Source organism: Dasypus novemcinctus, chromosome 11 (assembly GCF_030445035.2).
Source record: "Dasypus novemcinctus isolate mDasNov1 chromosome 11, mDasNov1.1.hap2, whole genome shotgun sequence".
In the NCBI taxonomy this organism is placed as follows: Eukaryota; Metazoa; Chordata; class Mammalia; order Cingulata; family Dasypodidae; genus Dasypus; species Dasypus novemcinctus.
The window spans coordinates 110,289,058-110,308,533 of NC_080683.1; the positions used below are offsets into that span (position 1 = coordinate 110,289,058).

General features: G+C 40.6%; 1 long non-coding RNA gene and 1 other non-coding gene across 3 annotated transcripts in view; one reads left to right on the forward strand and one right to left on the reverse strand.

The window, feature by feature from the left end:
- Nucleotides 1-15,771, forward strand: part of LOC131280458 (uncharacterized) — a 113,612-nt gene extending 97,841 nt beyond the window's left edge. For both annotated transcript variants that reach the window (XR_011650141.1, XR_009188058.1), the window contains exons 3-4: nucleotides 6,937-7,046; nucleotides 11,022-15,771. This is a non-coding gene — a long non-coding RNA (uncharacterized lncRNA). The remainder of the gene's footprint in view (nucleotides 1-6,936; nucleotides 7,047-11,021) is intronic.
- On the reverse strand, nucleotides 6,137-6,240 carry LOC111762855 (small nucleolar RNA U13). The gene has a single exon (XR_002795865.1). It is a non-coding gene; the product is annotated as a small nucleolar RNA U13 (small nucleolar RNA).
- Nucleotides 15,772-19,476: the final 3,705 nt, after the last annotated feature.

Below are 19,476 nucleotides of genomic sequence, written 5' to 3' on the forward strand. Positions count from 1 at the left end.
TTGGATTAATTTTTCTAAACTTCAAAATTCTCTGTGTAAGTAATCAAAACTGCTGGCCGGCCAGCAGATGGTGCACCTCTCAAATCCTTCCATAGAGATGAATCCTTCAATTTCCTGTAGCTCTTCTGAACCAGTGAGTTATCAGTGAACATTAAATCTAATAATGAGAAAGAGATAGACAAACAGAAGCTACTGAGGTCTTTATAGGTATTTAACCAAAATAGGTAAATATAGGTAATTATTGCTTCAATTTTATACAAATCCTACATTTGAAATACCAGTTAAGAATTTAAATAAATACAAGTAAATTATTTATCAAAACTCATTTGAGATTTTGAAAACCTTACATTAAGTGGTCAACTGGAACAATTTCTTCAAGTTCATATTTTTCAATGTGCTTGACTTTCTCAAAAATCAACTTATAAAAAGATAGCAAAAATTTTTGATAATTGTTTAAGTTGATAACACCATATATTTGCATTACATTGGATATCACCTAAATGCTTAAATATTTTTAAAATTATTTGTCTGTATCCCAATATATTTAATTAACATGAAATGAACACAGATAATGTACATGTTTTTAGTGTCAGATGCTTTAATGTGGAATATGCAAATTTTTGTCTGGAGTAAAAGAGGCACCCCAAACTTTGCATTCCTTCAGTGACCCCCAGAGAAAAACCAAATTCCCTACTTTTCAGTAGGTTGGTGGTTAGAGTCCGTTAAGACTCACCCGGCAGGTGCCTGCCCACCATCACCTGCACAGAGGAAGAGGAACTCCCCATCTGCAAGATCGTGTTTCCCCACCTTGATCAGATCCAGGCTATGCCAGCAGGGGGCAGGGACATAGCACACTATGCTGTGCTTGAGCTCCTAGTATCGCGCCAACTGATTTCATCCCTTGCACCTCCCCAGTGCAATAGTTTGAACCAACCTAGTTTCTGCCTCCAAAATCATCTGTCTTATATGCCACATATTTACAATCCCATCTTTTCCTAAAGGAAAGGGAAACAGGGGAGGCTATCCATTTCCCTTTATTTGCCAGCCAGAAGTTGTGGCCCAAAGCCATGATCAATCCCTCATAGATCTAAACCACATGTGTGTTTGATACATTTGATATTTTTCCAGCCATGAAACATGGACAAAACCCTCGACCTGTTGCCAGCTTTCCTCTCTGTGACACATCTTAGCCCTAAAACACCGACTTCCACAAGAGCAAATTATGCCTGAAAACAAGAGACATCTATTTAGCATGTTATTTTTGTTATCCTAACATCATTTCAATTAAGCATACCTAACTACTATGGATCACAATGGAAATGAGGAAGCTGTTCCGTTTTTTTCTTACAACATTCAAACATTTAATGCTATCTGGCAAAGTGTGCGCACATATTTATTTTTCAAAGAGAAGTTTTAAAAGCCCCTAAATATTATTGGATGTTTTCTATCATAATTGATTACTTAAAAAAAAAACTTTCTATTTTGGAATAATCCAAGATTACAGAAAAATTTCAAATACTAGGTAGACAGAGTTCTCATACCCAATCACTCCAGCTTTCCCTCTTATTGTCATTTTAAATTATCACAGTATGTTTGTACAAACGAAGAGACCAACATGGCTATTTCTTTTAACTAAACTCTAAACTTAACAACCAACTGCTTTTGGATTTATACTTGATCAATATAGAAAAGTTCTCAGCCACTCTTCTTGGAACATTTTTAAACAAGAGTTAATTAGTTTGCACTCATCTGAGAAAGCTCAATTGTGCCACTTCTAAGGGGAACGGTTTTGTCCACACAATTTAAAGTTATTCACGGTCAAAATCTTGAAAGCAGTCTTTACCACTTCTTTAGGGAGGAACCATGAGTTGTTGTTTCCAGAAGCATTCTGCCTCTCAGTGTGTGAAACTGCTGATTTCCAGGTCCTTTCCTTTGTGGTATTTTCCTACTTCTGACCCCCCTACCTTGAGCAGAGCTCCTTTAAGCTCTACTCCCATTTCCTCCAGCATTGAACACTTCAGAAATCACCCAGATTTCTGCTTGGAAGCTGCTGATCATGGCCTCTGCATGGCTGTTCCGAAAGACTTGAGTCCCCAGATTCAGGGACCCCAACAACTGGACTCCTGGGGGCTGCAGCCCAGTGATATGAGGAAGCCCAGAAGGTCTCTGCCCTTTTGGAGTTACTAGAGGCAGCCAGGGAAGAGGAAGTGTGACCTTTTCAGGGTGTGACCCTTTTCCCATCAGTATGCTAAATCCCTGGGAAGGAGGAGGCAGTGGACACGCTCAGGCCATGCTCCTCTTCCCCCTCACCCCACCACGTGTGCAAGCGGCTGCCAGCACTGCCTGGTCCTCATCCACATGCTGCCATTACCCTCTTCCCTGCACCATTGCTGTCTTCTCAATGTCAGATTAACCATGTGGGGATAGGCATCACTGTAACATCCCACCCCAGTGTGATTGTCATACTCCATGGTGGTTAAGAGCTGTGTCATCATGGCAATGGGCTTGAAAAAACTTACAGGGAGGCAGCATGTGCTGAAACAGATGTAACTTCCCAGGCTCACGGAGATACCACAGGACAGCACAATGAATTGCAGGTGAGTCTACTTGGAGGGAATGAAGAAAGGACCCCTTAAGCCCACTTTACAAAGTTGTTTTGCTTTTGATTTTACCCTCCTGGATTCTACTCCACCTGACCGCCTGGAGAACCTGCCTATTTGTCTGCCTGCCCAAAGATACAAGTGATGGGAGACTTAGGATACTTGGGTGTTTGTGAAGAACTGCAGGAAGTGCAGAGGAGGTTCACAGGTGCAACCCCATTAAGGGCCAGGCTCCACGCCTAGCTGAGGCCCACTGTCACAGTCCCATGGTTCTCACCAGTCAGGAAAGAAACTGAGTGTTGGAGAAAATACAGCGCTTACTGGGACATGGAGACTGATCGACTATAGACAAAGAAAGATTTATTGAGAAGCTCTCCCAATGGAGGAGGTCTGAAGAACAGACTCAGCCACCCCCCCCCCACCATGGTGGGGGTCTAAAGAGAGACTTCAGCCCACTCCTGGAAGGGGGGGACTTGAATTTATACAGAATTTTCCTAGGTGGGGAAATGATCGTTGGTGGGAGGGGTTGAGGGTCCGAGTGAGGGGCAGGGACCAATAGGAAGCCCTAGAGGTGAAAATTTTCCCTGATAGTGACTAGAAGATAGTGGGTTAGGGAGTTATGGTTTCTTGGCATGCTGCAGCAGCAGATGTTTCTTTGTTCTGTAGGACTTTTATCTCCCTCTGATATGTAGGTAGGGAAGGTTTCCATTTCCCTTTACCCCTGTCTCTATGTGGTTTCTTTATTTAACCTGTGGGGAAGTGCCATGCCCTTGGACACGTAGGCTTATGGGGAATGGGGTTAGCCTTTTCCCAGTGCATATCAGGGGAAACTGAGCTACAGCTTGTTAATTATTGCAAACCTCTAACACTGAGATACAGACAGAGGGCATCTCTAAGGGCTCTGCATCAGTCAGGGCTCTGCAGTGAAAGGCTTCAACAGGATCTCTCTCATCTATAAGATTTATCTTTTTAAAGATTTTTTTATATTACTTTATTAATTTTTAAAAATCCACCCCCCCCCATGATGCTTTTGTCTGTCTACTCATTTTTTGCTTGCTTTTACAGGAGGCACCAGGAACTGAACCCAGGACCTCCCACGTGAAGGAGAATGCCCAATGGCCTGAGCCACATCTACTCTCCTTTCAGATTTATTTATTTATTTTTATTCCCCCCACCCCCATGGTTTTTTGCTTGCTGTCTTCCCTCTGTGGCCATTTGCTGTGTGTTCTTCTGTGTTTGTATTTATTTATTCAGACCCCCCTCTGTCTTGCTTGTTGTTGTCTGCTCTCTGTGTCCGTTCGCTGCATGCTCTCCTGTGTTTTTGCTTGTCTCCCTTTTTTTGTTGTTGCGTCACCTTGCTGAGTCAGCTCTCCATGGTGCTGGCAGGCCAGCAGCACTCTGCAGCATGCAGGCAAGCCTGCCTTCATAAGGAGGCCCTAGGACATGAACCCAGGGTCTCCCATATGGTAGGCAGGAGTCCAACCAGTTGAGACACAGCCGCTTCCCCTATCGGACTTATTTGAATGAATTTGCTCATGTGTTTGTTCTGGCTGACAAGTCTGAAATCTGTATGGAAGCCAGTAAAGTTGATATTGATGTATTGATTCTGAAGTCCATAGAAGCCAATGGGCTGGAACTCAGAGAGAAGGGGGCATTGCAGACTTAAGGGTGTATTTCTTCTTCTGCAGATATCATTTCTTTGCTATTTTTTTCCTTTGTGCTTTTTTTTTTGGCTTTTAGCATTTTATTTTTTAATTTTTAAAAAGAAACTTCAGATCACATAAACTTTACGTAAAAAATATAGGGGATTCCTATATGTTCCACTCTCTCCCCCATCCACATTTTCCTGCATCAACAACATCCTTCATTAGTGTGATACATTTGTTACAGGTCATGAACACATATTGAAGCATTGCCACTAATCGTGGATTATAGATGACATTATAGTTTTCACTCTATCCCGAGCAACCTTGTAAGTTATGACAAAATATATAATGGCCTGTATCAATCACTGTAACTTCATCCTAGACAATTCCAATGTCACAAAACATGCTCCATGTTACACCTATTTTTCTGTCTCCTTTTCCTCAGAATCTCCAGTGGCCATTGCCTATAGATCAATGATAAAAGTTCTTCCATTGCTAGAATAACAATAAGTTTATAGTAGAATAATAGTAAGTCTACTTCAGCCCAGTGTTCATTCCCCAGTCTTGAGGATTTTAGTATGGTGATGATCATCGTGACTCTAATTGAGAGGGGGCTTAGATCCCACGGGTTAGATGGATGGAACTATGTTCTTTGCAGTTGCAGGCTCTCTCTGTTCCTTGGGATGTGCGTTGTCCATCATCATCACCTAGTTGTCCTGGGTGAGCCCAGTGAATTGGAGAGTAGATGTTGCAACTCTGCTGAGATACACAGCCCAATTGGCACATAGATGGACCAAAGATTTAAGTTGTTGAGAGTTGTTCTGTGGCCTAGCATGAGGTCTATCCTGGGGAATGATCCATATGTATTTAGAAGAATGTATATACCACTGTATTTGGGTATAATGTTCTATTACGTCTAGACCCTCTAATGTATTAATCAAAGTCTCTGTTTCTTCATTGATCCTCTCTTGAGAAATTCTGTCTAATGATGATAATGGTGTATAGAAGTCCTCCATTACAATTGTAGAGGCATCTATTTCTCCACTTAGTTTTTCCAGTGTTTGCCTTGTGTATTTTGAGGCACCCTGGCTAGGTACATAAATATTTATGATTGTTCTTTCTTTTTTTAAAAATCATTATTTTTAAATTTTTATTGTGTTTTTTTAAAAAAGATAAATAGATCACACAAAACATTATATTAAAAAAAATATAAGAGGTTCCCACATACGCCACTCCTCTCACATCAACATCCCTTTTCATTGGTAAGGCACATTCATTGCATTTGGTGACTACACCCTGGAGCACTGCCACACCACATGGACCATAGTTTACATTATAGTTCACACTCTCTTCCACTCCATCCAGTGGATTGTGACAGGATAAACAATGTCCTGCATCTGTCCCTGCAGTATCATTCAGGACAACTCCAAGTCCTGAAAATGCCCCATATCACACCTCTTCCTTCCTCTCCCTACCCTCTCTTTCTTCTTGATAGAGCCCATTTCATTGGTATATAGTGTCCTTCTTTGTCTCTTACAATAGTTTTGCACTAAAGTCTGTTTTGTCTGATATTAATATAGCTACTCCAATCACTTGAAGGCCTTAAGGAAGAACTGATGAGATCAGCAGTCAAAGAATTTTTATCTCTACTCCAGAAAGCCAGATTCTCCTGGGGAATTCATCCTCACCTTCATTGGAGTTTCTAACTTCTGGCTTGCTCTATAGAATTTGGACTTGCCAATGCCCACAGTCATGAAACAATTCCTAAAAAACACTTTTAATAGTTACACACACGCATAAACATACACACACATATAAATATGTAGATCTAAGAAGAACTTTAATAATACAGAATTTGGTACTGTCCCTGGTTCTTTTTTTTTTTTTTCATGTCAGATGGGTAAAATGCCAATGTCATCACAAGGTTTGAAGGAGTCACATCTCACACAATCTCGTGAACACCCATTCATCATACCCATGAACCACAAAAGGATCTGTCACTGGTTCTTGAGAAGCAGAATCTTATGTAAAACTTTTCTGAGTTTGTACTGGAGCTTTGGAATTGGTCTCTAATATGATTAGATTATAAGGCAGTATAGAATCTATTTACAATGATCAAGTGGGCACCAATAATCCAAGCCTGAGTTAACAACAGAAATATGAAAAATACCAAGAGTGGATAGTGCTACTCAAGTGATTATAAGAGGCAAGAATCTGGGTAACATACTGATAACTTTAGAGTTTGTGGAGTTAATAAATAAATGCTATTGTCTGACTGTTCCTAAAAATGCTGGATCCAGTTGTTAAAAGAAGGACACAAGGCCTCAAATTCCCAGCTAAAGTACCACATGAAGGGCACGAAAGATTTATATGTGCCTTAAAGGAAACTCTTATTGCTATAGCTGCAGACTTGAGACTTCTGTAATTTTGTACCCTGAGGAATCAGCCACCCAATCTCCAATTTGCCTTGAGGGAAGAGTTCTCCTGCTTTCCTTGGCAGAGATTAATCCTGCTGTGCCTGATAAACCAGTAAGTGCCTCCTCTGAGGAAGAGCCCTCACACTTCCAACTGAAGAGTTTAACTTTGTTTCATTCACCACATGGAACTGTATGGAAAGCCCTGATTTGATTGTCCTTCCAAACACTGCTAATTCTTCTCATCCCATTTTTTCTTCCCATTTTTTCTTCTAGACTGATAACTGGACTGCAGTCCACAAAGCCCCAAAGGATGAGATGTAGAGTGTGACCCATGAGGAGGTGTGCTACACTCCAAAAGGACTGCATAAGGAAGGAATATAAAGGTGGGTCAGGCAAAAGTTATTGATATGGACTCGATAAGCAAAGATTCTGGACTCAATATTGTAGCTCAAGGGTTAGGTAGGGCTCTAAGATTTGGCTGAAACTTGGACCAAGAGATGGTGTGCCTTACCTGAAATTTAATGCTAGAAGTGCTGCAGTATAAAGTAAATGAGGGGATTCAAAGGCTTAGGGAGTGCGGAATGTTAGAGTGGATTTATCATAAAAAAAACTTCTCTCCTACCCAGGAATGTCCAAAGGATCTGTCTTTCACCAGAACCGTGAGGGCTAAATTTGTGAATGCAAATACACCATCTCTAAAGGGCTTTTTGATTGCTTTTCTCTGTTGGACAAATATTACTGTGGAGATCACTGCCACTGAACTTGGATCTTTAAATACAATAGGCATGATCAGATTCTAGGTTGGAAGGAAACAAGTGGTGGCACTTAATCATGAAACAAAGGTGGGAATGGCTACATTAATGGACAGGAGTGTCAAAGCAATAATCAGGATAGTCTGGCTTGCAGAAACCTCTGGCATTGATGGTATACCTAGCAGCCAAATACATAATCGGTTTACTAGATTCTTACTGTTCAAGCAGAAGTGTTCTTACTATTCAAACAGAAGTGTTCTACAACAAGTAAACAAAAGAGTAACTTGAATCACAGAAATAGACTCATGGCCCCTCAGTCCATTCCCACACTTGAGACAGTTTACAGACTCAGTACTCCTTGAAGGAAAGGAAGGCCAGAACCCCTTTTGGAAGGACTGTGCTACACTGCCAAATTTTATACTGGTAATATTTCTCCCAGCATTCCCCATCAAGATCTACACATAGCCTGTTACCAAAATGATTGTGCATTAGGGAAAACAAATGATCAGGCATTTTGAATCAGAATTGACCATATTTTCAGGAGACCCAAAATTTCACAGCGGTCCACAAATCAGAGTAGGGACTTATGGAAGTCAAGTGATCAATGGAATTTTACCTCAGGTCATTCTCACAATGGATGAAGTGAGCCACCAAACATATTCTGTGGATTTCTCCCACGTTCCACAATGCATAATTGTAATAGATATATACAGCACCTTGCAGTTACTCCTTGTGGGTCCCCTGACCTGAGATGTGAGGGCTATTATGGTATGAAAGGCCAAGAGGAAGCCATAAGAACTGGCCTACCTAGCAAAAGAGTAGTAAACCAAATGCAATACCATAGCCTGAAAGGCTTGCAGGGATTAATCCTACCAATAGGGCATGGATAATGCAAGGATAATGATTCCTGCCACAACTCCTTTGAACTCTCCTCCTTAACATGCATAGAAAACAGATGGATCTTGAAGGATGACAGTGGATTCTCATAAACTTAAGTAGGGGGTGACTCCAAGTGCAGCCTCTGTTCCAGATGTGGTATCTTTGTTTTAGCAAATCAACACATTCCCCTCACAGCTGATATGCAGCTGTTGATCTGGCTTGAGCATGTTTCTTGATATCTTTTAAGAAATAGTTTGTTTTTACCTGACAGGGTCATCAATACACCTTCATTGTCCTACCTCTGGGTATACCAGCTCTTCAGGCTTATGTTATAATATAGCCTGCAGGGTGAGCACTTGATTGCCTTTCCTTTCCACAAGACATTAAACTGGTCCATTCTATTGATGGCATTATGATGGGTGCATGTAGTGAACATGAAGTTGCAAATACTCTAGACTTATTGGGTGCCAGAAGGTGGGACATAAGTCCAACAAAATTCAGAGTCCTTCCATCTCAGTTAAATTTCAAGGCATCCTGTAGTGTGCATCATGTCAAGATATTTCTTCAATGGTAAGGATAAAATGTTGCCTATATCTCTCCTATAATTGAAAAGTGAGCACAAAATCTTATTGGCGTCTTTGGAATTTGGAGGAAAATTATTCCTCCTTTGGTGTTCTACTCCAGCCCATTTACAGGACCACTCAAAATATTCTGGTTTTGTGTGAGGAGAGGAATAAGAGAAAGCTCTCCAATAGGTCCAGTCTGCTGTGCAAGCTGCTCTGCCTCTTCAACCATATCATCTAGCAAATTCTGTAGTGCTTTAAGTTTTGATGGCAAATAGATATGATGTTTGGACCATTTGGTGGACTCCTGTTAGAGACTGACAGCACAGATCCTTCATTTTGGAGCAAAGCCCTGCAATCTTCCGTAGATCACTATTCTTCTTTTGAACAGCTTTGGCCTGCTTCTGGGACTCATTACTGTCCATACCCTTAGCTATGGGCCATCATATTACCATGTGTGTTTGCCACCATGACTAGGGACTCTAAATCAGCATCCAATCTATAGTGCAGTTTCTCAGTGGCCAGGACTGACAGATTCACAAAGTAAGAAGTGGTAATGTGAGTGTTACAACTCACTATTTTTCCTGGTGATCCAGTTAAAGATTTCTGCTTCCTGTCTCTACATCCTTAATCTCTGCCAATCTAAATGTCTTAGTTCCACTGAACTGGAAGTTAAGACTGCTACTGACCACTTTGGTCCCCTCATGATACTGAAGCAGCAAGTAAAGATGTGCTTGCTCTACGGGCTGGGGTGATTGATCTGATTGTCAAGGGGAAATAATATTTCACTTCCACAATGGAGGTAAAGGAGAATTTTCTGGAAACCAGGAGATCCCCTAGGGTGTCTCTTAGTACTACCAAGCCCTGTGACTTTTCAAGTAAATATGACAACAATGCAATCCAGGTGCAATGGCTCAGAATCTTTATGAATGAAGGTTTGGATCAACCCACCAGGCAAGGAACTATGGCTAGCTGAGGAGTTTGCTGAGGGTAAAGGGAACATGGACTAGGGAGAGGAGGAAGATGATGATAAATACGAACCATAACCCCATAACCAGTACAAAAACGAGGACTCTACCAGTTATGAATATTTCTTCCATGTTTTGTCATGACCGTATATGTTCATAAAGCAAACATCTTTGTTTTCTTCCCTATCATGTGGCTTTTTCATATGACATGAATTGTATCAGTTTCATGTTACAGTATCTAAGTAACAGGCAAATTTAAGAGTGAATTATCAAGGAGTAATACCATAGTTTTGGAAACCATGATCAAGTTAAGAATATCCACTCTTTGCTAGGCCTGATGAAGGATGGAATTGCCTCAGATACATGTTTGCTTCCATGGAATTGTTCAAACTGAGCAAGTCATCTAAAATACTTATATTTATAAAGTGAACATGAATGATAGCCTCACAGTCATTGAAACCAAGCAAGTAGAAGGTAATATCATGTCAGAAGGAGATTCCAGGTCCAAAGGGCCCTATATAGTTGTACCATCAGGAGAGCACTAGTGCCTTTTAAAAGAAAGGGTTGTTCTGTGTACACCAATCTGTAAGAGTATACAGTTAACAGAAATCATTAAGCAAAAAAAAAATAAATGTACTGGATGAACTGGGCATGCCTAGACCTTGGTACTTGTTTACTGGGGTTTAATTTGTGGGTCTGGGCTCTGGATTCAAAACACCTCCAATTTTTTTTTTTCTATTCTCCTGATAATAAATGATATGGCATCCCCGATACTTTTTGTTGTGTCACAGTCTTAAATGCAGTGTTGCAGTTATTTACCCCATGGATGATTTCTCCGTGACTGAAACCTCAGAAAGGAAAGTATAGTGTGGAATGGGAAGACAGACATGATGGTTTTGTCCTCACTACTGACCACACAAAGAATCTGGACTGATGATGAGTGGGACATGCCAACTCCTGTCCAAGCTCTCTAGCAAGAGTTGGTCAAAGTATTGTATTGATAAATACAGGAAATGACACCAACAGACCCTGTAAGAATACATGGAATGTACAGAAGTCTTACGTCCCCAGGAGTCTCACCTAACCCAAGGTCACTAATACCTAAAAAAAGTGACTTTTTTTTTTACAACATCCAATTAATATTGACTTTAAGTTTCCACATTAACCCACTATAACCTCCTCTTTTTGTCTTCCAGAATCACTTTTGTACGTGCAGTTTGGAAGCTACCACTCTTTATGAATACGTAACTGCTCAAATAAGCTCATGGAAATTTTGTCTAGTATTTTGCTTTCATTCAGTGCTGTGCCCTTACTAGATGGGGACAGAGGAAATGATGGATGAGGAAGCACCTCACAAACTGTAAAGCAGTAGCACTGTACCCATATTTCTATCGCATAAGTCCAACTTTCCTATAGAATCAATTTTTTTGTTGAACATTAGACATATACATTTAGTGTAAAGTAAGTTTTTTTCCACTCAAATCTACAGTATATCACTCTAGATATAACTAACATTAGGTGTTTCTTTTCTATCGTTCCAGAAATATTTTTATGCATAATCCAAATATTTTTGTGTGTGTGAGTATTGTAGCACTCTATTCCATTCCTGCCATTATAAAAGTCCCATAAGTAATTTTATATTGGTTTGTAGGCACTATTCAAAAAAACAAATAGGCAAGTGAACGTAATGTAAGAATATATATTATTTTATCTAAATCATACAAAACAGTATCATTTGACATTGTTATAAATACAAGTTTCTTTGCTTTTATTGCAGTATCATAGCCAACTCAAACTTCCCATTTTAACAACTTTCAAGTGTATATTTCCGTGGCATTGATTTCATTCACAATGAGGTCTTGCCTTCACCGGCATCCATACTGAATCTCTTTCAGCATATTGAAAATGAGATTCTGTACCATGAAGCAGTAATTCTCCATTGAGGCCCCACTCCCAATGCTGGTAACCAGCAGTCTATTTGCTGCCTCTGTAAATATACTTAATCTAGTTATTTCCTTTATGTGAAATCATAATATATTTACCCTTCATTTCTGTCTTATTTCTCTCAAATGAAGTCTTCAAGTTTCATTCATGTTGTAGAATATATCAAAACTTTATCTTTTGTCTTGCTGAATAATATTCCATTTCATGTACAAACCACATTTGTTTATCCTTTCACTGCTTGATGATCCCTTAGGTTACTTCCACCTTAGGCTATTGAGAACGATGCTCTCTGAACAGTGGTATATAAATATCAGCTTGAGTCTTACCTTTCAATATTGGGGGTATATATTTAAATGTGCGAATGCTCATTCATATGGTAAATCTATACTTGACATTCTGGGAACCAGTCAGACTATTTTCCAAGTGACTGAACATCCCTATCAACAAAGTGTAAGGGTTCCAGTTTCTCTGACTCATTATTTTCTGTGATTAAAAAAAAGAACTAATAGTAGTTGCAGTTGGATTGACATGGTGTCTTACCGTGGTTTTCAGTGGCATTTCTCTAATGCCTGATGTTGAACATCTCCTTATGTATTTGTTTAAAAATTTTCATTGGGGAAATATCTTTAAAGTCCCTTGCCCAAGTTTTAATTGGGTTTTTGTTGTTGTATAGATGTAAGAGTTTTTAGGTATTCTGTATATTAAACTCTTATCAGATATATTTCCTCCCCTTCTGTAGGTTGTGATTTCACTTTCCTGATTATGTTCTTGGAGGTAGAAAAGTTTTTTTTTTCCTAAATCTGTTGATGCCCATTTTATCTATTATTGTTTTGGTATTCATGCTTTTGGTGTTAATCTAGGAAATCACTGCCAAATTCAAGGCCAAGAAATATTTTCCCTATGTTTCCTTCTAGAGTGTTCAGTTTTTGCTCTAAAGTTTAGGTTTTTGAAAACTTTTGGTTCATTTTTGTTTGTGGTGTAGGTAGGGGTCCAAATTTATCCTTTTGCATGTGAGTATCTGGGTATCCCTGCACTATTTGCTGAACGGACAATTCTTTTCCCATTTTATATACTTGAATACCTTGTCCAAAATCAGGCAAGCTCGGATGTGTGAGTTCATTTCTTGACACCCAATTCTGTTCCAGTGGTGTACCTAATAGCTTTCTCTATGCTGACAACACACATTCATTTTATGGTTGTGACTTGTAGTATGTTTTGAAATTAGGAAGTGTCAGAGCTCCATTTTATTCTTCTACTTCAAAATTGTTTTGAATAGTCAGGGCTTTTAAAAAAATCTACCCATATTATTATTATTTTTTTCCTATGATCTCTTTACTTTTTTTTTTTAAATGTTACATTAAAAAAATGTAAGTTTCCCATATAACCCCCATCCCTTTCACCCCACTCCTCCCGCATCAACAACCTCTTTCATCATTGTGGCACATTCATTGCATTTGGTGAACACATTTTGGAGCACTGCTGCATGGCATGGATAATAGTTTATATTATAGTTTACACTCTGCCCCAGTTCATTCAGTGGGTAATGACAGGACATATAATGGCCAGCACCTGTCCTTGCAATATCATTTAGGACAACTCCAAGCCCTGAAAATGCCCCCATATCACATCTCTACTTCCCTCTCCCTGCCCTCAGCAACTGCCATGGGCACTTTGTCCACATCAATGCTACAATTTATTCCATTACTAGTCACAATAGTTCTGTAGTAGAATACTAATAAGTCCACTCTAATCCATATTTTATTCCTCCATCCTGTGGACCCTGGAATGGTGATGTCCACTCCATCTTTAAATCAAAAGGGGGCTTAGATTCCACATGGATGATGGGTGCAATTCTCCTGTTTACAGTTGTAGGCCCTCACAGATCTGTGGTGTGGTGGTTGACCATCTTCACCTCCCTGTTAGCTGGCCTGGGTAAGTCCAATGAACCAGAGGGTAGGAGTTGCAAGTTTTTTGTGGCTCAGGGTCCAGCTGGCACATGGACAGTCCAGAGATTCAAGTCTTCTGAGTATACACCAACCCTAGCACTAACCACAGGTTCAGTAAAAGTGACAGAAGAGGCATGTGTAGAAAGTTCCCATCTGAGTCCAACTTCATACATTCAGGAATACGAATTCCAAAGTAGGGCCCACTGACATGGTACTGAGCTCTAGAGCTTGCTGCCATGATCATATCCCTGTGGGCTTCTGGAGCCCTCAGAACCAGTACCTGGGGTTGTATCTACTTTGGTTCTTTCTCAGGTCCTGCTGAGGGGTGTGTAAGAGTATCCCCTCTGATGACCTCCTGACTCTTTTTTGAAGATTCTTAGCTATATAAACTCATTTGTCTTTGCCATTTCCCCCTTCATTCAAGGTCAAAGAGCAGTTTTTAACACATGACCCTACATGTAGGCTGAGATATTCTCCTGGTCTGAGTTGACCCTTTTATTCAAGGTCCCTTTCTAGTTCCATCACCAGCTGGTGTTTAACAGTAATCCTTCAGCACCTGGGAGGTTCATCCCCAGGAGGCATTTCCCATGCTGGCAGGAAGGTAATGCATTTACATGCTGAGTTTCGCTTAGAGAGTAGCCACATTTGAACAACATGGAGGCTCTCAGGAGGTAACGCTTAGGCACCCTGCAGCTCTAGGCCTAGTTTATATTTCAGGCACACAGGTTCATAAGCATAGTCATCCATATCAAGGGCTCATTGTTGGATCATCCTTCTTCATTGGTCTTTGCCATTGCACTTGGGGGATTGTTGCTTTTCCACTGGGGAATGTGATAGAGCTCCCCTGGCTAGGAATTCAGCACTTCCTCAGTTGTCATTCATAACTGTAATTACTATGAAAATACCCAACATATATCCAAACATTTTTATGCGTGCTATATACATGCCCTGGAGAACTCCCTCCCAACCATGTGCCCCCCCATCAGTTACACCCCACACCAGTTTTGCTCCCCTGCCATAGTTGAACCTCTTTGTGGTCCAAAACTTCTTAAAAAATAAAGCCTAATATATTGCCAAATTCAATTAATAGGAAAATGAAACATAGTGATGGGTTTAAAGATTAGAAATAGAGTATATACTAATTTAGAAAAACTAAAATAAAGCAAAAATAAATTGGGGTATTAAAAATGAAAAACATTATAAATTTTTGTTTTTGACATTTTGCCTTTCATCACTGCAATAGGTGTTGCGCTGTACGTACAATGGTAAGGCAATTTCTTTCATTTCTTCCTCAGTGTCTACATCCTTTCTTTTTTTTTAATTTTAAATTTTGTCTTCACTAAAGTTTTAGATCACAGTAGTTCACATATACAATATAGGGGACTCCCATATATCCAACATCAAACCCTTTTCCTCCTTCCCCAGCAATGATTTTTTTCATGTTCATGTTATATCGCTGCAGATATTGAAACATATCTTTCAAAAATGGTTCCATTTTGGTTTACATTATGGTTTGTATTTTAGACTGTACAATTTTCTAAATTTTTAATTATCTTATGTTTTACATTATGGTTTACATTTTACCCTATAGATTTTTATATATTTTGGTGTAATTTAACGTGTCCTTTACCCATCATGCATGATCTTGTGGAACACTTTCATTGCCCCCCAGTTACACTAATTTCATCTATTCTATACCTCTTTTCCCCTCTCCACAGGGCCCATAGTGACAATGAACCTTCATTACTTGAAGGACCAATTCACAGATACTTGCAACAATGCTGAAGGTTTGACATAGTAGACTGCCCTTACCCATTGGGAGCCACCAATTCTCTTGAGAAACATAATTCCCTCTGTTTGAGAACATCAGTCTTTTACCCATATTATTTTAGAGAATAGGTTTCCTGATTCCTGAACTAACGCTCATGAATTTTGGTAGGTTCAGCATTGAATCTATAAATTTTTGAGGTGGTATTGACAACTTAACTATTATAGTAGGTTTTCCTATCAATGAACACAGAATTTTCTTCTATTCATTAAAGACTTTGCAAATTTCTTTTAACAGTGTTTTGTATTATTTTAGTGTACATGTCTGTTACAGTCTTGTTCTAAATTTATTCCTAGATATTTTTTTTCATTTAGATGCTACAATAATTGAAATTACTTTCTTAGTTTCAATTTTAGGTAGTTAATTTTTGGTTATATAGAAAGACAACTTATTTTTGCATGTTACTTTCGCAGCCTGAAAATTTAAAAAAAATCTGCTTTGTTCTATTTGTTCTTTAGTTGTACAACATTTATTCGTATGCTTTATGCATTAATCCTGAACTGAGAAAAGCCTCCGTGTGTTCTGCCTTATGTACCACAAGTATGAGCTTTCCCAAGCTGATTGGTGAAAACATGAAGTATTCTCCATATTTGATGAGCTCCAAGGACTGTTTGGCCTATTCCTTTCTGTTTTTTTTCCTCCCATGTCTTGGGTAGATCTTTGTATGTGCACTGTGCTCAGCTGAAGCCTGTGTATGTACCTGTGTACAGCTCTGTAGAGCTCTCTTTCTCCTCTCACTCCCTCTTGTTCTGTCTTTGTCTCTCTCCCTGTATCTCTTTCTCTCTCCCTGGCCAGCTCTCTGCTCTGCTTGAAACTCCTTCCCTCAAGCACTCTGTACTGGAAATTCTGACCATAATGTGACCTTGAACTCCTGCTTCATCTCCTGAACTCACGGACACTGCCAGTCTCCATCAGAGACCCCAAAACTCTGAAGAGGCCACCCATCTGAACTGGCTGTGCCCTGGGGAGGGCTGGTCTTTGCAACATGTTGGAAGCTGCCAAGGAGGCCCTGGGGTCACATCCTGTACTGATGTTCAGAGCTCAGTCCACAGGCAGGCTCTAATGCTGGGGCACAAACCATTTGTGGCCAATGGGCAGATGGGACTCAAGGTCTTTAAATTTCTTTCCATTTGACAGACCAGTGAGGTATAATAGAAAGGCAATAAGAAGAGTTTGAATGCTACATATAGAGAAAGAAGTTGATTTATTAACATATTTCTCAAAAATTTTGACATGAATATCTCTCAGAAATATTCTTGTTGTTAGTTAAAAATTTATCAAAGGGAAGCGGACTTGGCCCAATGGATAGGGTGACCGCCTACCACATGGGAGGTCCATGGTTCAAACCCTGGGCCTCCTTGACCTGTGTGGAGCTGGCCCATGCACAGTGCTGATGCGTGTAAGGAGTGCTGTGCCACACAGGGGTGTCCCTTGTGTAGGGGAGCCCATGCACAAGGAGTGAGCCCTGTAAGGAGAGCTGCCCAGCGTGAAAATGCAGCCTGCCCAAGAATGGCGCTGCACACACAGAGAGCTGACACAACAAGATGACGCAACAAAAAGAAATGCAGATTCCTGGTGTTGCTGATAAGGATAGAAGCAGTCACAGAAGAACACACAGCGAATGGACACAGAGAGCAGACAACTGGGGGGGGGCGTGGAGAAATAAATAAAAAATAAATCTTTAAAAAAATTCATCAAGTGCTCTGGTCTGTTGTACATATCTATGAAAACAAAGGTAGTAATTTCTGTTCCTTGCCCAGGTGCAGGCACTCATTTCCTGGCTCATTCTAGGGATTGAGCACGTTCTCTGTATGAGCTTTAGTGGCTCTTTGACCCACAAGCTTCAAGGTCCCATAAAATAGCTGGATTGCATAATGATCTGTATGATTATATATTCCACAGAGACCAATATTGCTCAACCTGGTGCCCTCAGTTGTGTTCCCTGATGAGAGGCCAAGGTTGGGAAAACTGCAGCAGGCCATTCCATCCTGGGGCTTATATCAGAAAGCAAGTAGTTTCTCATGTTTGACCTACCCTGAGCCATCTCTGAGATCCTGGAGATCCTCTAGGTACCACATTACCTGCCCACTGGGATGATGTCTGTACTGACTGCTGTAGGTTGACAAGAGGCTTAGATATTATGGGGCAAAGGGAAGGAAATGTTTTGCTTGTAGGTGCTTCCCACCCCATCCTGTCTGAACCTTCTGCGGGGAGCCTACCCTGAATCATATGTGGGGATTTTGAACCTCACCTAGATCTGGACCATCCTCATTGCTGTTCATGGACATGTACCTGCCCAGCTCTGCAGGGTCCCCTCATATCCCTTAGGCTCCTTTCTGTCTAAAGATGATGCCTGAGCAAGGAAAGACTTGAATATAAACCAATTTTTACAGGAAATTGTGATTTTTAAATTCTCTAATCGAGTGATTGCCTTTTGCATCCAAACTGAACTTGCATTTGAGTCCAGTGCATTCCCCTCCATCCCAGATTCCAGCAGTGTTCCTTCCACCTTCCCCTGGAATGCTTCTCCCCCAAAATACCACCCACCACGGTCTAGGCACAAGAGCCAACATCAAAAGTAGAAGTGGGTGGAGGGTGGTTGCCAGGGGAGACCCATCTGGGACTCTTCACCATTCTGTAATGTTCTCTTTACCAGGCAGCTCAATAACTCAGGGACCCTTGGAAAACTTGCACAGGTTCCCGCATGTTCCTATCTGATCTGATTTGATCAGGCCTGATGAGAACTAAGAGGTCCCATTCTAACATCTCAGTCTCAAGGTGTTTACATAATCCTTCTAGGATTCCTTGCTCCACCCAAACCTGTTCACCCATGGTAAATCCTTAGATCTCTATAAGAGCCCTCGTAACTGCATGGAACGAGAAAACATGGTGTGATGATGTCTGTTTAATGACTCTCAAGTGCTCCATCTTCATCCCTTACAATAGCGCTTAAGCCTCTAAAACTTTAAACCCCTCTAGAAACTAATGGTCAAGTAAAATAAAAAATAGGTTGGGAATTCTAAAAAGATAAGGAGAGAAAATATATCTAGAAATGTAAGGAGAAACTTTTTAGCAAGAACAGAGAAAATGTATCTCTGAACTTCCTTTCAGTCAAGGCCAAAGTGAAAGTTGCAGGATACGTACCTTAGCCAATGAAATGAAGAATACAAATCATTTGTAGAGAAAAATATATTTTGACGAAACTGAATAAGAGGAGGAAGATGGCTTAAAATGTCAAGATGAGGTGAGAATAAACTCAATTAAAATTGTAGAAACATTGTTTGTAATGCTCATGCCCAGGGAATGCCTTGAAATATAGGGCATTCTCCTATGTTATTCTCAGGATTTCCAAAACCTCTCCCTACCTGTCCCTCCATTTTCATGGATGAGAAGTGCCCACATAGTGAGGTAGATCATGTGGACAATTTCTAGAAGGCGACAGGGCCACTCTTCTCCTTGCGTTCAATTCTGACCATATCCTGTATCACATGCCAAGAGCACCTCCTGGTCAGACTCAGCTGCATCTTGAAAAGGTCTGTGGGCCTGAGACACTCACAGGGGCAGAAGAAGGGAGGGTCATACTCACAAAATGGGTGACTCGGACTTTAGACACCTGCTCTGCTGTGAGCCCTGGTCTGGGTTTTGTCCTTGTTGCCTGGCATTTCAGCTGGGGCAACTGGGGCAAGTCCCTTAATATGCCTGAGCCGTGCTGCCCCCGTATGTCTAAAGAGGATAAAGCCTCCCTGGTCAAGACTGACTCTGGGCCAGGAACTAAGTCTGTCCACCTGCTCAGGCCAGGGCCCAGGAAAGAATGACACAGACAGCAGCATATCATTGGTTTCCACGGTCCAAAGGAAGTGAGACAGGAGTGTGGCGGCTAAGCAGGGAGGGGTCCTTGTTTGGCATAAACAAACTTTCTCAAAGACAGTGACT